Source organism: Apodemus sylvaticus, chromosome 5 (genome assembly GCF_947179515.1).
Source record: "Apodemus sylvaticus chromosome 5, mApoSyl1.1, whole genome shotgun sequence".
Taxonomy (NCBI): Eukaryota; Metazoa; Chordata; class Mammalia; order Rodentia; family Muridae; genus Apodemus; species Apodemus sylvaticus.
In genome coordinates this window covers 149341843-149346893 of record NC_067476.1, presented here as the reverse complement: position 1 = coordinate 149346893, position 5051 = coordinate 149341843, and the positions used below count along the sequence as shown (strand labels likewise).

The window sequence follows — 5051 nt, the reverse complement described above, 5'->3', positions numbered from 1 at the left end:
CCTTGCTCCAGCCAGCCTTGCGTCAGGGCTGGGGAATGGTGGGACAGGGCCAGCGGCTGCAGGCCCTTGTCTCACGCCAGCCTGGAATACTTCCTTCCCAGGAATCTGTTTCCAATCAGTTGGTCTTTTTCCCTTTTCAATCTGACCTTGCCAAGGAACAAGCATACAAACCAGTGTCAGCTCCGGCCCAACTAACAGGAATCCTTTGGAGTTTCTGCTTTTTATCATGGGACGCAGGACCCTGCCACCTCCACAGGGGATCTTAGTCTCCACATCTGATGCCACCGTGCCAGCCTCTGGCCCCTTTGTCCATGCCCAAGGTCAGGCCTGGGATTTACACCCCCCTTCCGCTCCTGTAGCCTCTCCCACCTTACCTCTGTTAACACAAGACCTTAGTTGCATCTGAAGGGACTCTTTAAGGACAGGGACAGTGCCTCCTTGCTTGACCTCAGACTATTACAAATTGACAGAGCACTTCCTTGGCCACCGTACCCTTGAGAGAAGTTAGTAGATTATCCCCTGTTTGACAGATGAGGAACCAGAGGCAATGGGTGGCAGGGGTGAGGGGGTGGGACACAGCCTGTCTCTCTCCAGGGCCCCCACCCCCTCTGACCACCCTGCTGAGCAGAGCACACAGGGGCTCTTCTTTCAGGAGAGAGGTGGAGATCGGCAACTGTCTCTGAACTTGTTTTCTCTTCTGGATGTGCAGTGGGTCTGCATCTCGGCCCCCACCCTGGGCTGAGAAAGCCAAGCCTTTGTGGCAAACATCAAAGTGAGTCCAGTCTCCTTGCTAAAGCAATGTCACTTTGCTCTCCAAAGCATGTATTGACCTTATCTGGGGGTCTCCTATGTCAATAGGGTGTTCTAGAAGAGGCCCTGTGCTAAGTCTGAGTGAGCCCAGGCGTCAACACCCAAGCCTTTGAGTTCTCCTCCCAGTCTCTCTGTCTTTCTCTGTGTCTCTGTCCCTCCCTCCCCTAGTTCCCTGTCACCTCTCCTCCCTATGAGGACTATGTACCTACCCACGGGAACACAGTACCTATGTAAAGTCAGCTTAATTTGCAAATACAACCTCAATCTAGAAATAAGAATGTCTAGGGCTAGGGGTGTGGCTCAGTTGGTAGAGTGCATGGCCAGCATGTGTGAAGCCATGGGTTCAGCTCCCAGCAATGCAAGAATGGGGCATGATGGTCTGCATGTGTCATCTCAGCACTCAGGGAGGTGGCAGCAAGAGGGTCAGAAACTCATGGCTATCTATCCTTGGCTACATAGCAAAGTCAGTGCTACCCTGGCTGCATGATATACCCTGTCCCCATGTGAGGGAGGTAAGGGAGAAGAGAGGAGAGGGGGAGGGGAGGAGAGGGGTGGGAAGGGAAGAATGTTCAGTCAAACTAGGACTGAAATTCCCCATTTGGAATTGTACCCTGTTCTCTAACTCTCCTGTTATGCCCCAAGTGGGTTTGAGGCCCTGGAAGAGGAAGGGGGAGGAGGAGGAGGAGAAGGAGGAGGAGGGGGAGGAGGAGGAGAAGGAGGAGGAGGGGGAGGAGGAGGAGGAGGAGAAGGAGGAGGAGGGGGAGGAGGAGGAGGAGGAGGGGGAGGAGGAGGAGGAGGAGGAGGAAGGAAGAAGAAGGGAGAAGGAAGGAGAAGAAGGGAGAAGGAAGGAGAAGGAAGGAGAAGGAAGAAGAAGGAAGAAGAAGGAAGAAGAAGGAAGAAGAAAAGAAAGAAGAAGAAAAGAAAGAAGAAAAGAAAGAAGAAAAGAAAGAAGAAAAGAAAGAAGAGAAGAAAGAAGGAAAGAAGAAAGAAGGAAAGAAGAAAGAAGGAAAGAAGAAAGAAGGAAAGAAGAAAGAAGGAAAGAAGAAAGAAGGAAAGAAGAAAGAAGGAAAGAAGAAAGAAGGAAAGAAGAAAGAAGAAAAGAAAGAAGAAAGAAGAAAAGAAAGAAGAAAGAAGAAAAGAAAGAAGAAAGAAGAAAAGAAAGAAGAAGAAAAGAAAGAAAGAAGAAAAGAAAGAAGAAGAAAGAAGGAAGAAGAAGGAAGAAGGAAGAAGAAGAAGAAAGAAGCAGAAGAAAGAAAGAAGGAAGAAGAAAGAAGAAGAAAGAAAGAAGAAGAAAGAAGAAAGAAGAAAAAGAAAGAAGAAAGAAAGAAAGAAAGAAGAAAGGAGGAGGAAGAAGAGGAGGAGAAGGAGAAGAAAGGAGGAGAAGGAGGAGGAGGAGGAGGAGGAGGAGGAGGAGGAGGAGGAGGAGGAGTCACTCCTTAGACTGGTTGCTTCCCATGTCTCTGGACCCATCATGCATTGGGGTGGCTCTCACAGAGATGGCCACACTCACAGGCCCCTCTCAGTCTTGACCTTCGGAGAGGCACCGCTACATTTCTGGGGTTCCCCTGCAAACCTTTCTTGGGAGTCTATATCACATGCCAGCCGTTGCCCCCTTCACCCCTCCAGTGGGTCCTAGTGGACGGGACAGCCCTGCCTCCCATATCGGCATATGCAATCTGTCTGTGATCTTGAAATGCCCTGGGTCCACCAACCCCACCTCCAGGTCCCCCGCCTGACACCTAGGACTGTGGCCATGGTGTGTGCAGTTGAGCACCTGTCCTGGCTCTTCCCCACAGAGCTTGCCTTTTTTTCTTCTTCTTCTGCATTTCATGGTCATTGGTGGGGAGTGAGAAATTGAAGGCAGGCTCCTGACCTCTTAGCCCCCGTACTTGTGATCCGCTGGGGGATGGGCAGCCTTCCAGGTTCCCATCTCTGGTTTCACATTGATATATTTAAACCACAGAGTCCCTCCCCTCCTCAGCACCAGGCCTTGCCTTCCCCCTTTGGTTTGTTGTCTCTTACTAATTTCCAAGATGTTGGGGATCAATTCTAAAGAGTTGCAAAGCTAGACCACTGCCAAATGCACTCTCAGAGAGCTACACACTAGCCCAATCTCCTTGGATATGGGGGGAGGCGGTCTTTTGTTTTGTGTTGTTATTTAGTTGGTTGATTTGGGTTTTGTTTAAATTTTTTGAGTTTTTGAGACAGGGTTTCTCTGTGTAGCCCTGGCTGTCCTTGTCCTAGAACTGCCTCTCTAGACCATGTTGGTCTCAAACTCAGATCTATCTGCCTCTGCCTCCTGAGTACCAGGATTAAAGGTATATGCCACCACGTCCTGGCCTCTCCTTGGTTTTTATTATCCATCATTTCTTGGAAATCCTCTCACCTTCCAGACCCTTCCCCTTGTTTGGTTTATTGTGCGCTAAGACAGTCAGCCTTAGCACACTCTCTTCACTGCTTGTAAGTGTGTGCCGAGTGTGGCTCTATGATGCCTTTACCACCCGTCTCTCACAGAACTCTTTCATATCAAAAGTGTGTAACAGGCTCAAAGTGTAGTTCTGTGACAGAGTACTGATGTGTGCCATTTTTATTAAATTGTAATTTTTATTGGAAAACAAATATACAACTTGGAATGGATTTGAGGTAAACTGTGACATAAGGAGATATTCTTTAAGTGGTTCAACAAAGTTTAAAAAGCAAGTAACAATAAAAGAAAATGTTTCTGGTACAATACCAGCAGTCCAAAAAAATAGTGTCTGAGTACCTGGATAAAACACCCGTTTTGTAATCGTGCAACTTTTAATATTGTTGACTGTCCACAATCCATGCAGAGTTATAACTCCACACTTCAGCAACAACATGCTGACAGTTCCTAAAAGCTACTTTAAAAAAAGACATAACCCAGATGTTCCCTCATTTGACCAACTTCATCTAAGCTTAGATGTGCGGAAGGGCTTCGATATATCCAGAGTAAGCCGCATGAGGCAGGTTACTTGTTCAGTTTTCTAAAATAAGCTTTACGGATGATGACAGTAAGATGAGGGAAGAAAACATGGAGGAAGGAAGTCCTAATTACCATACGTGCATTTTTTGACAGTAAGGGGGAAACCTTTTCCAGATAAGTTACAAGCAAAGAAAATGCAAATACAACAAATTTGTACAAGAAATTTAACACATTCTGTCATCATTGGTACAAACTCTTAGTAGCTTACGTGACCGTCTCCATCAGTGTCTGCTTCCCTGATCATTTCATCAACCTCTTCATCTGTTAATGTCTCTCCAAGGTTTGTCATCGCGTGGTGAAGCTCGGCTGCACTAATATAGCCATTGTCATCCTTATCAAACACAGACTGCTCCTCTGATTTCTTCTTCACTATGTGTGTCTTTCATATTTCTTGCCATCATTGTCAGAAATTCAGAGAAGTCGATTGCACCATTACCATCCGCACCTACTTCACTGATCATGTCCAGCAGCTCTGAGTCTGTGGGGTTCTGCCCCAGGGTCCTCATCACTGTCCCCAGCTCCTTTGTTGTTATTGTCCCATCCTTGTCCTTGTCAAATAGTGAGAACGCTTCTTTGAACTCTGCAATCTGCTCTTCAGTCAGTTGGTCAGCCATGCTGCAAGGACTACGGGTTTCTGAGACGTGACCAGACAACCGCTCCATTCATTCACTCCGCTCGGACTTGTGTGTAGTTTAATATCGCTGCCTCCTTCTGCCCGGGCTCTGGCTGCTCCAGGATCCCTTTTGTACCTGCCTTATGCACCAGGAATCAACTGCTCCACCAGCCCATTCCCTTGACCCTTGAATCCACAGATAAAAGACACACATTCAGCCTTGTTACCTTAACTTGCCTGCTAGGCACAATGGCTGGGCGCAAATATCTCCTGCCTGTAAATCGGTGCCGTACAAATTTTTTATCTCCAGCTCTCCCTCTGCCCTAAACTCAGTGGCTTGTATCAGCTAGTACCCCCCCCCCCACACACACACCGCCAACATCCTTGGCCACCTGCCCATAGCCACAGGCCCCAGATGCCCTGAGACCTTACATGATTGCAGTGTCCTCCTTCCTCCAAAGTGTGGCAGAAAAACTCCTCTCTCTTCCCCTGCATCTTCTTCTCCTCTCAGGACCTGAAAATCCCACCTGTACCTTCCACCCAGCAATTGGCTCCTGGCCTTCTTTATTGATAAACCAAGAACCAATTAGGGAACTAGACCTTAGGATCAGTACTGCGCCTTAT

The 5051-nt window shown here is 47.8% G+C and overlaps 1 pseudogene; it reads right to left on the bottom strand.

Moving 5' to 3' along the window:
* Nucleotides 1-3593: 3593 nt before the first annotated feature.
* Nucleotides 3594-4622, bottom strand: LOC127686216 (calmodulin-alpha-like; annotated as a pseudogene).
* Nucleotides 4623-5051: the final 429 nt, after the last annotated feature.